The sequence below is a fragment of the Lepeophtheirus salmonis genome, chromosome 4, assembly GCF_016086655.4.
Source record: "Lepeophtheirus salmonis chromosome 4, UVic_Lsal_1.4, whole genome shotgun sequence".
NCBI classification, from domain to species: Eukaryota; Metazoa; Arthropoda; class Copepoda; order Siphonostomatoida; family Caligidae; genus Lepeophtheirus; species Lepeophtheirus salmonis.
In genome coordinates, this window is record NC_052134.2 from 21,102,373 (window position 1) to 21,117,141 (window position 14,769).

Sequence of the window (14,769 nt, forward strand, 5' to 3'; positions counted from 1 at the left end):
CTGTTGAAATATTGAGAAAAGTTATACCAGCTTTCTTTTATGCAATCACCACACATACATATATATATATTATTATAGATAATAGATTATAGATAGTGTAGCTGATTTATTTCATACCATAAAGTTAGTATATCTTTCTGGCATGTCCAAATAAAAGAAACCGAAATTAAAATTGTCAACCAGACCATTTGAAGAATGTTTTGGAGGAGAAAAGCTTCATTCAATTAGCTGCAAGGAGCTATAAGATAAAGAAAAGAAAACACAAACCTCACTCCGTACTTAGCAAGTATATTGACATTAATTACTCCGATGTCGATGTTCAATACTTCTTTGAGTCCAACAAGGACTTACACTTATAACGACATCTTTCATAAACACACCAACTTGTTATTACTTTATAGATAGATGTTCTGTCTTCAAGAATTAAATAATAATGTTAACAGTTTTTGGAAAATAAAAAACTATGTTCAGATTCCTAACTAGAAAAAGCAACTCCCCCTTTCTAGGGCATATTTTATACACCTCTATCAATAAGGGGAAAAAGTTATTCGACCAATAAGCAGTAGTGATACATAGAATATGTCTTGCCGGTATGTAAAAATAATACAAATGAAAAATTAATATGGAAATCCAAACAATTTGGAGAATGTTTTGGAGGAGAGCTACAACAGTCGTGAGATGAAGTAAATAAACACAAATCCCACTCCTTTCATAGCAAGGATATATAGACCAGAATTACTCGGATTTCGATCCTAAATGATATTCTAAATCCATCAAGGACTTACATTTATAATTCCTTAACAAATCCTCCGCATTGTGACACTACGCCTTTCATGAACACACCCCATAGTTATTACTTTATATTTGATTATACATGTTCCCATTTCAAGAATTTAATAACAATGATAAGAGCTTCAGAAAATGAAAAGTCTTGTTCAGGTTGCAACCATATTCAAAAAGTATCTCCCGCCTTTTTTATATACCTATAGTCTTCATTTTAGGTTTAAAAATATATGACAATAGAAATTCGTGCACTTTTTTAATGGCAACCTGAACAGTGTTCTTTATTTTCCAAAGTTGTCATAATTATTATTTTATTCTTAAAGAGAGAACATCAAAGTATAAAATAATCACTAGTGCGTGAAAGGAAAAGTGTTATACTAAGGATTGGTTGCGGAAGTTATATGTGTAAGTCCTTGTTGGGGTTGGAGTAGAATTGAGAATCGACATCTGAGTAATTCTTACCTATATCATGATGTGATCGATGAATTTCCATTCGACCACTCCAAGCAGTTGGGCGTCTCTATGACCACCGTCTATTGCGTCAGCAAGTCCAAAAAGGTTGGAGAGGAAGAAAGGCATGTCAAAAAAGGCAAAAATGGACCCAGAGGAGTTCAAGAAAACAGGCCAGGCTAATCCCCTCAAGTCCATTTGGGGCCATGCAAGCGATCTCAGGTTTTCATATCAGACTATCCAGTGAGCAATCAAAAAAAGGGGTAGAAAGAGCCTTGTGAGGGTGGAGAGGCCACTATTGACACCAACAATGTAAGAAACACATCAACTCTGTTGCAATACACCTTTGAGTTCTTTCAACCCTTACAGCCCTGACGACAACCTCACCGACTACATATTTGGGTGCATGCCGAGGGGAAGGCCTTCAATATCCGTCATCCAAACATGCAGGCCCTCAATGGTACTGCCATCCAGCACTGGGACATCATGACAGAGGAGTATATCCACAGTGGCTACCAGGCCTTTGGGTCCGCCTAAAAACCCTAATTTCCGCTAAGGACGGCTACATTAATGATTAATAAAGCTCAAACACACATCTATTTATAGTATTAATTTTGTTTAAATTCTATTGTTAATTAATAAACTATATTTTGTTCAAGTTATAAATTGAAAGTATTCAGATTTTAATGTACCACTCGGTGTATTAGGTTCAAAGTCCTTTTAAAGGCATCATTAACAACATACATACAAAAACAAAGAACAAATGTGCGGTTGTCCACAGTGATGTTCATCCGTGACAAAGATGGATGCTGTACCATGTACCTATGTCTAATACATAGTAACCTGATACTTAGTATTAGGGTATAATTATTAAGGAGGCAAGATTTTTCACATCATTTTTTTTTCTATATAATATGTATTGTACAAGTTGCGGTGTATGTACAAGTTGTAACTTGTTTAAGGGAATTGTACAAGTAACTATTTATAAGTTTCATTATGTTTTGTTTTGTAAATATGTCATGAGACATTTTAGTTTATAATGACTAACTAATAACTAATACGTTTGAACTTTTAAAACAGGGAGGAATAATTAATAAGAGTATTCATATTGTATTCCTACCAGCATATACTTTTGAAAAAATATATTTTATATACAATTTAGCCAACATTAACATCCTTAACCATTTGTCAATACTGCCTAGAAGCGTAAATTTTATCCACTATTTTCTACTTGGTTTAAGATGTCACCCTAAATAAGTGGTCACTTCTTCCTTTGCCTTACCGCCAAATACAGGGTTGTCTGTACAAGTTACTAATTCTATTACTTCCAAACATACTTATGTTACAAATCCTTATTATGAAGGAAAACTAGAGCAAGCAAATTGAATGGGATCAGCTACTTTTTCTTCTTCCAGAGAATAAGAAGAAGCATGTAATGACAAAGCAATGTAGGTTGTATGTTATCAATGACCCCAATATCATAATCATCCTTCTTTAAAGGAGTATAAACATGATGTTTACCATTAGATATTATTATCAAAAAGAATCAAGAAAAGGTTTTTAGGTCTTGAGGGGGGTAAATAATAAAGAGCAAAACAAGTTGTATAATGGGTAGCTTTTGTTTTGTTTATAATGAAAATGAATTAGGCCAAATCTATACACACAAATGGACTACTCTGATCCATTCCCCCCTCTCCCTCAAATTGGATACAAATAAAACCTCAACAAATATGTGGCTGTTGACTGAAAAGCAAGACACAATTATTTATCTCTCAAAATTAACTCTGTATTAGAGATGGCAATCAAACAAAAGAATATTCAAATACTGGCCTCTCTAAATTATTTATATTCAATCTGTAAATTAGTAATTTAATTTTTAAAACAAACAATAAAAATATGTGTTCCGCTTCGGTATAAAGTCCTGGAACGATCTTAAACCCTCATGATTTATATCGAGTGGCCCATTAAAATCTGAACAATTTGAATTTTAAAATTCAACAAGATATAATTTATTCATGAACAATAGAATTTCAACAAATTAATAATATTAATAGATGTGTGACTTTGCTCTCTTAATCTTTAATGTAGCCGACCTTAACGGCGGTGGAAGGCCTGGTAACCGCTACGTATATAGTTATCGGTCAAAAAGTATCAGTACTGGCGGATAGTGGGTCTGAGGGCCTCGGTGTTTGGAAGCCTTCTCCTCGACATTCACCTAAAAGATGTCGTTAAGGGGGCGGCATCAGGGTTGTAGGGGGCCCAAAGTGTAAATAAAAAAAAAGAGTTCAAAGGAGCTAAAAAGACTAATTCAAAAGAGTCTTGCGCAATGTAGGATATGGGTTTCTTTCATTGCTGGTGTCAAAAGTGGCCTCTCCATCCTCATAAGTATCTTTCTATCCACTTTTTTTATAGCTATCTGGATAGTCTAGTGTGAAACCCAGAGATATCTTGTATAGGACACCTTATAGACTTGAGGGTATTGGCATAAACTGCTTTCTTTAATGCCTTCAGGTCCAGTTTAGCCTTTTTGATAGAGCTCTTCTTCCTCTTAGGTTTGTTTTGTCCTGTAACTAATTGTTTATCTTTTTATATATCAAAATATGAATTAATTTCAATCACTCAACCGTTATTAATTATTAAATAAAATATAAACTCTAAAAAAAATATGCTAAATATTTGGATATATAAAAGTAATTAAGTTGTTTGTGTGAGGATCTTAGATCTACACGAGATAAATATTCCGATATGTTGACAAGTCATTTAAAATATAATTCCCAACTCTCTAATTTTTTTAAATTGATATATTACATTCATGTTTTCTAATAGAAGTAGACTGAAGTTCACAGATCCCTTCTGTATTTTTTATTACAACATCACAGAACACTAGTTCTCAATAGATATTTAGTCTCATTATAGAAGAATAAATTAGTTTTGCGGCTTTATTGATAAAAATATCCACTTACAAATAACATAATTATTTGCTGCACAGTGATATTTTAACAGATATTTGTTGATTAACTTCCCATGATATTTGCAAATTTGGACGAAGCAAATTATCACCAGGTCGATGAATATGAAAGTTATCGAAGAATCAAGGTTGCAAAAATAATCTGAGATATTTTAGATGTATAGGCTACGTGAAGTTCAAAATACTCCTCCGCTAATTCTTAAAAACAGTACAGCTCAAACTAATGCCTGATAAGTCTGTTTTGTACATTAAAAACACTATGTAAAGGACATAAATCAATAAATGGGTTCTTTAATAGTAGGAAATGAAGTGGACTTGACTTTAGGAAAATAACCACAAGTGTTTTAATGAAGAAACTGTGTATGGAGGATGGTAAAAAAGGACGTTTTTAGCGAGAGGATCAAAATCCCCTTTTTCGTAATTTATTTATGCAACTGCACTAAAACTACAACATGTACAAATATGTTATTTCTGTAAAGGTCAAAGGGAAAACCCCTTAATTAATTATAGGGTGGACAAAAATATATGTATATATATATCATAAAAATGAGTTTTTTTGTTAGTAAAGTACTGACACAAAACTATTTATGAATTATTCATTGTTTCACGATGAGAAAGTATCTTTAATAATATTATTTTTTTGATTTGTTTATGACAAGTTGTAAATATTTTGTTATATTATGCCTTTTAAAAAAATAAAATATGAATGTACCTCTGATCAAAGGTCGATCTTCTTAATGGAATGTGAAATAACATATATATGTACATTGTATATAGGAGGCAACTACATCGTTACCTAGTGTACAGTCGGTATTATGACGAAAAAATTGGATTGATGGAATTTTTAGGGATTTGATGAATCCCAGTCCAAGGGTTCTTCATATATGATAATGATTACTATTGTAGTGTCAATCCTTGTTTATTCGGAGCAGTCCAGTTTTAGGAATTTAATATTTGAAATTTGTTTCCTGAAAATTAATTTTTTTATTTAACTTTTTTTTCTTCGGTCTTGGAACGAGTCTCATCATCACTAATATTTACATCTTTATGTACTTCATAGTTGAGAATGAAATGCTCAAACACCGGAAACTGTTTATATATATATGTGTATATTCAGGGGCGTCTGCAGACGGTGGGCTGGATGGACTGAAGCCCCCCTAAAAAAAAAAAAGGAATTTTTGTTTTTTACGAGATAATTTAATATTTGAAATTTAATTTAATTTTTTTACAAAGAATTCAATTTTTTGTGAACACCTATTGATTGGATTTTTTAAATTAAATATTTGAATTTAAAAATTTAAATTTTTTACCGAAAAATATTATTTTTTGTGAACAACTGTGGATTTTTGAAAAAAATTTCGGTTTTGGACAGAGTCTCAACACTAATTTTGTATGTACTTCGTAGTTGAGGGTGAAATGCTCAAATACCGGAAACTGTTAATATACGAGTACATTGTATATAAATATAATCATAGATAAATAAGTTTACTTTCATAATAACTGAGGTGTATAAGTTTGTTATAAAAGATAATCATACGTACGATAGTACACTTGTGTTACATAAAAATAAATATTAAAAAATCGTTGGAGCAGCTGTTTTCGTGCACGAATAAGTTCGATTTTCTTCCCTTCATTACTTCATTCTTTAAAGAGTGGATGTACCTACATAAGAGTATTCCATGTTATATCCATAATAGTGTTGAGACTCGACCCAAGACCGAATTATTTATTATGTTCGGTCTTATGTGTTTTTTTTTTCGTTCTCAGTATACGGAGTCGTGCAAATGTTTTGACAAAATCTATAAAAACTTAATGAATAAACAATTTGATTCCCCCTCCCCCCTTATACAGATAGTCCGCTGCCCCCTGGAAGCCATTATTACTACCTACGGTGGTCGCATTCAAGATTAGTTATCATATAAATTATATTAATAAAATTATTTTCGATATTAAATGCATTTCCTTCTTGCAACATTATCGTTTAATTCGTTCATTTTAGTCTCAAAACTTTTACCCGACTATTATTATTTTTTTTTTTTTTTTTCGGTCTCAATCTATGAACAATTTTTCCCCCTTATCCTGATTTATAAGTTATACAAGTACGATTTATACATGACATTAACGTTCATATGACTTTATTGTTCTGATGTTCACAATTTTTAAACAAGCATGACGTCATCAAGAATTCATCTATACCTCAAGTCATTCTAGACAAAAAATTCCTTTGGGACCGATCTATACCAAATTATCTCGGTCCACTAAACATCATAAAGGCCTCAAACCGGTCTAAGATTTTTAGACCGAAACAAACACTAATATATATGCCAAAATACTCATGTATAAAATCGATGGCGAAGTTTGATAGTGGTGATGTAGGGGGTGGCGTTTACCAGTTGTGTTGTTTTACAAGTTTAGTTCAAAAAAGGAATAGAACATTTTCACTGACACCATAAATTGCATAATAATTGATGGCTATAACACCATCTTGGTAGCTCAGGGTTGATATATTTACGACATAAAAGGTACAAATTTCCTTTAAATCTACATAAAACTTATCAAATAGATTCATGAATAAAAATCCCTCAACTATTGCATTGAAAACTACTTGATGTCAATGATAAATAGGGATAGTTGAATAAAATCAAAAGTAATAGATACTGAAAATCCCAATGAAATGGCCAGATATGTACAATTAATTTTATTTATATATTAGGGACGAGAAAAGTAGGATAATTATATCAAAATATCTTATTATTTCCTTTGTAATAGTTAATTTGTTCCTATACTATGGAAATAAGATTGAACAACAATGTAAAAGAATATTTTTAACAGATATTATGATCTGATATATAATATAACTAGCTAAGTGATACATTTTTGATAGACAATAAGGTGTAAGTCTTTATATTTGTTGCTCCCATTTTGACATTCAATAGTGCATCATTGTATTTCATATTAATGATAAGAGATTTGTTTGTTTAAGCCCCCAAAATCACCGATATCAACCATGCTAACGTCAAATTACAACGCTCTATTACGACAGATTGCAGTTAAGGGTAAAAAATTTTATCTTAATGATAAAGATTACTTATTAATTGATAAGTATCTTCTGACATATGTATTATAAAATAATTTATTATGCAAGGGTCTAGAGTTGGATGACTCATGTGAATAGTTAACACGAAGACAAACTTGAACCTGAATCAAGAAAAAAAAGGTTTATTTCAAATATAAGGAATTGATTGTGTATTAAAAAGGAGATCCCTTATAACATTATCACAATCAAGCTTGTATTTAGCATTCAGATAGTATGGAAAACTGAAAAAGTGACCGCTTAGTGCAGGTGATCTCTTAAACCAGGTTTCCTATCTCCTAAAAATTCTAAATTTTAAAACAGGATATGTCTGCTTAGTGTGTTAACTAGTGTGGTGTTGTTCCTTATTTAGTCAGTCCAATCGAGTCTAGTGTTTAGACCGATCATATTGGTTCTTGGACTGTTAGTCTTAGGACCAATCCTTAATATCGTAAATCTTTAAAACTGCCAGTCCTTGGAATTTTTGGTAAAATATGTCGATGGTTTATAAACCAAATAAGATACATATATGAGATTAAGAGCATTGCACATATCTTGCAAAAAATATTCATGTTTTTATTATAATGCAATATTAAACGAGCTATATGATTTTATTCTATTATCTAACAAAATAATTAAAAAACGAAAAAAACCCTCAATGATGCCATGAGGAGTAAAATTATACTTTCTTCAAGGGCCGACGAGTGGAACTAGACTGAATCAACCGACACATCACTAGTGGTAACAGGCTTAAAACAGATGGTCGTTAGACCAGGTTTGACTGCATGTGAAAATTATAAAAACTTGAACTCTACCACACTCAAAAATTGGTATTTTATTGTCCTAAAACAAGGTCGAATCCACGCAGAAGTTAGAAAATCGAACTTGGTTAAACTCAAAAATTATAAGTAGGATCCAACACGAGTTGTTAATTAATGGAAACGTTATAACAATATCTCTGCAGATCGTTTTTGAAAGTGGCGGTCAATTTCAGATAGGGGGATGATTGTTCCCCCTGTTGGGTGGGATCCAAAAACTACATAAATAAGACATGATGACACGTACACTAGGACACCACTGTTTTAAATTTTATGGAATATACAATATTAATATAATTTGTAAAAAAAAAAAAAAATATTAGCAAATACATTTCTCAATTTTTTTCCCCCTATCATTTCAACCCTAGAAAAAAATATTAAAAATAATCCCACATAAGTACAACAGGCCAAAAAAATAAAACAACACATTTCCCAAGATTTTGACAATATTTTCTCCTGATTAATTATTTATGAGTTGATTGTTGATTTGTATTTCTATAGGACAAGGGCCTTTAATTTCATTGATGACCGATGTGTGGACATCCCGGGATTTTATACAAGTTCTAACATTTTTTTTCTTTTGACAATCAATTATCCAAATATTTTTCAAATATCATAACATTTAAAATTGATGTCAAATGCCTTTTAAAGACTACATTCATTGTCAGGATCAAAAAAATTAATCAAGAGGGTTGAGACAGGTTAAGGAACTTTTAAAAAACTGCTGCTTCAGTCAATTTTATTAATTAATATATTAATATGTTTTCAAAGAAATTGTTGATTTCTTAAAGAAACACAATATGAGAAATAAGCGACAAACTTTGTCCAATAACCTTGTACCCGCTATAAATCAGCTCATACACGTTTCGGACTCTAATACGTACAAAGAACAAGTAGTACAAGACACAAAATTCCAAATTGTGCATGGAATATTTTTATCTACAGGGTATTTATAAATATCAGTCCCATCAAAATTGGTTACTACCCACTCCAAAATTAGCAGAGTTATGAAAAAAAAACCAACAACGTGTATTAGATTATAAATTTTGTCCAAACAGCACGTTATATAAAAAAATTATTCAATATTATTTCCCCTAGGGTCACATTCTTGGGTCTTTTAAAAATACTAGTGTCACTCCCAACCCACCTCTAAAGCAGCCATCTGCTGATCGTTGCAGACTATTGAGCCACTATTGACCTTCTTCCACACCATACCCTACTAGCCCAAGTCCAGGAGAAGGGAGAAGCCAAACTAGAAAATTTTGTATTTGAAATTTTGTTTCAAAAAATTTAATATTCTGTGAATAACTATTTATTTTTGAATTTATTCTCCAAAAAGTTTAATATTTGATTTATTTTCCAAAAAATATAAATTTTTTGTGATCCCCAGTGGATTTTTGAATTTTTTTCAAAAAAAAATAATTTTATAACCCTTTGGACACCCCTGAATGCAAAATGGGATTTTTAGCTATTTTTAAAAATATTAAAGAATCAGCATCACTAGTTAATATCAATATTTGAGAGAATAACGTTTGTAAGAAAAACCCTTAAAAATTATTGATGCACCCTAGTACTGTACATATATTATAAACTAGGATATCAAGTAATTAAATCAATTCAAAGTTCAAAGCTTATAATTAAGTGCATACGAGTATATAATCAACCACCATTTGAGTGACATTTTAGAAACATCTTTCTTATAGATGTAATAATAATAAAAATATTAAATACCTCAAACGACCTTTTCTTCATTACCTATGAAGGACAAAAGTAGTTGTCGATCTATGTATATTATTATAATAGAAGTTAATAATAATTACCCCCCCCCCCTCGACTCTCTCTATACTCTTCATCATGAAGAGGTTGAATGATTCCATACATGACATACCTTGGTCCTAGGTCTGCGTAACATGTATTTATACAGCAGCAACTACTGAAGGTCTGATGTAAATCAGGACTCAGACATCAACCAGGTTGATTCATTATGTATTGTATTGTAGTATTATCCTTCTATTTTAATCTTTAGTATTATCATATAACTGGCTCGTCAACAAAAATGCAAGCTAGAATGATTTATATCAAAAATAGTATTCTTCAACAAGTAATAATCATCAATTTATATTAACAAATGTATATTATTAGCAAATTTGGTTGTTTTGCAAGTACCATCTTCCATATATAGATAATTTCTTGGATAGTTGGAGAAAAATATTGGTACCTTCTAAATACAAATGTATTATGCAAGAACAACATTTATTTAACACATATTCGGGTCTAATATATGTTGCTACTCAAGAATTGAGAATATTTTTCCTCAAATTATCGTCAATTTCTAAGAACAAATTAACAAATTATTTCTCATTTACCCTTTGGTTGTGTCGTAAATTGCACTTAAAGTAACTAAAATTCATAGTCTCAATAAAATAATGAGAAATTTGTAGATTTTATATATTTGAAAGGTTCTAAACTATAGCTAAAATTCTTAGTTATCTTAACTTAATACAAAAATTCGAATAAAAAGTTTATAATTGACTCAAATATGTCAAGGAGATATTGGGTTGTAATTAAAATACAAAAAAAATAGTTATTTTCTCCTTTTCCTGATTTTTTAAAAGTTGTTTTAATATTGACACACCACTTATGAATTATGTTTTGTGTACAAGTTGAAAGTTTGTACAAGTTACATACAACTTCTATGTACAGTAATGTCTATTTTTTATGATAAAACGACAGTCATATTGTAGGCATTATCAAATAGAGGCGATACCAGCTTTCATCATTGGGTGGGTTGGGGGAAGGGGGGATTAGTCCCAAAAATGATCAACATTTTAATACAATTACTTATATAAATAGGCTAATTTTGAAAATATATATGATAAAAATTTGGAGGGGGTGCTAAAGAAACTTTAGAAGTGGCTTGAGCTCACTAAAAAGTAGCTATTGGCGCCCTGTTATCAGCTATACCAGTGGTGGTTCCCGAACTGTAGTAAACAAACTACCCTTTAGTACTACAGGGAGGTATAAGTGGGGAAGATGAATTTTTTAGAAAAAAATTAATATAAAAAACATATATATATATATGATTTTCTATTTAAGAAAGATCATCCACAAAATATGGTTTTCATAATAGGAGATCATCCAAAAAAGTATTTTAAAATAAAGTTCATCTAATAAAAATGTATATGGCCTCAAAGATCGTCATAGAAGGGGTAGGCCAGTCAAGCTAACCCCCAAAGCTGCCAAAAACTTTTTTTATGCTAACCCTGCCATGCCCATGCTTGAATTTATCGTTGACGGGTCTACCGTATCAAAGGGGGTCAATCCTGGTAGAAGTAAATGAGGTTTGAGGAGAGGCGATTCTTGACTCAAAAGCATCAACATTGCACATATGTGCGCGCCCTTCCCTCCCCGCTAGAAGGCTAATGGCGATCAAGTTCACAAATAATGTCCTTGTATATGTATTGAATAAATTTGTCTTTGATGTCTACCCTGTCACAGTTCATTAGACTTCATTAACATGAAAATGAAGTGCAGCATGATGCAAGACTTTTCCAGTACCCAGTAACTCGCCCAATAGAAATTCAATCAGTGAGAGCAATATATACAGTACTTATCATAGATTTAATGTAAATTATGTAATTATATATTTATTTCTCACCCTAATATAAAGGATTCCCAAGTGAGTCGTTACAGGTTGATTAAGCTCAACTGAGAAAGGTTCATGAAGTAATTGCGTTATTCCCATTGACTAAAAATATTGTTTCGTTCTAACAAAAAAAATTGGACAAAAATTTTAAAAATAAAACTTTAAGTTATAATTTTTGTAGGAAAAACAAATTCATAAATCCATAGCTATTCACAATAAATTAATTTTTTTGCAAGTAAAAAAATTTTTAACAAAAATTCATATTTATCCATAAAATAATTCCAAAAATAAATTTTTAAAAAAAATTACAAAATTAAATTTCAAATATTTTTTTTTTTTTTTTTTCCAATAATCCAGAGTTTGTTCACAAGAAATTATATTATAAAGATATTTGAACCATGAAATTTCAAATATATAAAAATTTCAAATACTATATTTTTTGTTGGAGAAAAATGAAGAATTTCATCTTTTGGAAATTTGGACATTTTCATGGCCAAAAATCAACAATAGAGATTTTAACTCCACCATATTTTTTAAATAATTTTAAAATCTTAATAAAACAATTTTTTAGTTCGTTCAGTCGAAGAATCGTTCGTATCCGATACAATACTTTTATACATAGACAAAAACAACTCTCCATGATAGTTATTTTTCTCGTCAATTGATGAATTGAGGATGATAACGTTGAAACAAATGTCACACCGGATGTGCGTTTAGGTCAATACATAAATATAACAACGGTTGGAGACACTTAATTATACTAAATAAATAGGATTGTCATCATTATCATTTTGGTAGTTTTAATGTACATACAATGGAGTCAAAAACAAAACAAAATGTTAATGTTAAAATGTGGAACAATAGCATTCAGTCGTATGACTCAATATATGATACATCTTTAAGCGGTCCAGATAAATATGTACATGGTCAGAGGCGTCCACAGGGAGGAGCTGTAGCCCCCTCCCAAATTAAAGAATTTTTACTTTTCAAAAAAAAAAATTTATGGTAAGGTAATTTTTGAATTTTCTTTCTACAAAATTTAATTTTTCAAATTTGTTTGCAAAATATTTACCTTACAGAGAAATTTTTTTTGTGTAAAATTGTAGATTTTTTTAATTGTTTCCAAAAAAACTTTTTTTTTCTTCAATAGCATTGAATTTTTGACAAAAATTCCAAAAAAAATTAATTTTTGAAAAAATTTTCCAGAAAATAAATTTTTTTGTCAACTGTGGATTTTTTAATTTTTTCCCTACAAAAGTTATATTTTTGAATAGCTATAGATTTCAGAAATTTATTTCCAAAAAACTTAATATTTGAAATTTCTTTCCAAAAAGTTTAATTTTTTGTGAAGAGCTGTGGATTTTTGAAGAAAAATTCTAAAAAATTTAATTTATTGGTGAAGAGATGTGGGTTTTGAAATTTTATTTAACAAAAAAATTAATTTTTTTGTGAATAGATATGGATTTTTATTTTTATTTTTTAAAAATTTAATTTTTGTAAATAGCTTTGAATTTTTGAATTTTTTTTCTAAAAAATTTCATGTTCGGATTTTTTTTATCAAAAAACCAAAAAGACAAAAAAATATCCCCCCCTGTTGAAAAAAAAATTATATGTATATATCATTCATTTTAACAATCCAGCATTTATATTTTAACATATACTGAAAATGCACTTGAATGATGTTATATTTACCAGACCAATAACAAAAAAACACAAAAACTGTGGTCTTGTTATAAATACACAATTTTTGCACACATTAAGCTCAAATTTTATACAACTCTTACATTTATTAAAGATTTTGTAACGTTCTCAAAATGTCAATATTCCGTCTTAAATTTTCAGGAAACATCCGGAATTGGAACTAAATCTCGTCCCATAGAAAAAAATATTTCCTCAATAACGTCATAATCAATCCATATGATCATCAAGGATCCGATGTTTATAAGAATATTTAAGAAATACTAAAAATATGCCTAAATTAAGAATAATGACAGACTATTTTACAGTATTTAATATACTTTAAGTTATACTAAACTAATTCAATTCATAAACTGATATATATTATAATAATGAAAACGACGCATTGAAAATAGAGGCTGTTTTAACATTTGTGACATCATAAATAATAAGAGGAACGAGACAACCCCCATATGTATCTAACTAAATCATAAAGGTAAAAAAAAATACACGCACCCGGGAGGTTTGGTCTAAAAAACAACAACTCAATCACTCATTTGAGCTGCTGACCTACCCATCCACAGGTGGACATAGAAGATTATTTTTATTTTTTAATAAAAAAAAATAACAATTATTTTCTTGGGAAAGGAATAATTCATGAAAATACAAATTATTCTCTACAAAATCGTGTCTATACAATAAAACGCATTTTCGGGCATTTGCATAAATAAATATTTAATAAGTCAATTTAAAAATGGTCAAAGACTATTAGGGAAAAAAATTCAGGGAAATACAAAATGTCGTTCTTCGTAAATATGTGTCTACGTGCATTTTTAAAAATAAGTAATAAGTCAATTTAAAAATTGTGAAAGAATAAATTATTTTTACATCCACCAAAAAAGAAGAAAAAATCAAAAGGATATTATATCAAATGTCAATTATTTAATTATCCTTGTATATATACCTATATAAAAACCCAATGTCCTACCTTAATAAATCCACTTTAATTAATTATCCAAAGGTGGTATGGCTTATATTAACAATAGTATAATCATATATATTTATTAGCACAAAGTTACCATCCTGTACTCACACATATCATGAGCATGGACTTAAACCAACTAAACAATAATATAGATATTTTTTTAAACTGTAGACAGTAAGAGCCAAGGCGTGCTCTCCTTTTTTTTATTACTATTGTTGTTGTTTTTCCTCCTCAGCTCCTTCCATCATCAAAATTGACTCTTTTCCTCATTCTCATCAATAAGCGTGCGCGGAATGGTGGTTTACTTCTGTGAAGTGAGGCAAAATCTTATTTATTTGTTTCTAGCAATTCTTACAAAAATTAAATACT

The 14,769-nt window shown here is 30.1% G+C and overlaps 1 protein-coding gene across 2 annotated transcripts in view; it reads right to left on the reverse strand.

Moving 5' to 3' along the window:
* The window catches only part of LOC121115692 (uncharacterized), a 72,878-nt gene extending 58,340 nt beyond the window's left edge, over positions 1–14,538 (reverse strand). For both annotated transcript variants that reach the window (XM_040709806.2, XM_071887704.1), the window contains exon 1: positions 14,404–14,538. The gene's annotated coding sequence lies outside the window, so the exon portion shown is untranslated. The remainder of the gene's footprint in view (positions 1–14,403) is intronic.
* Between the last annotated feature and the right edge of the window lie 231 nt (positions 14,539–14,769).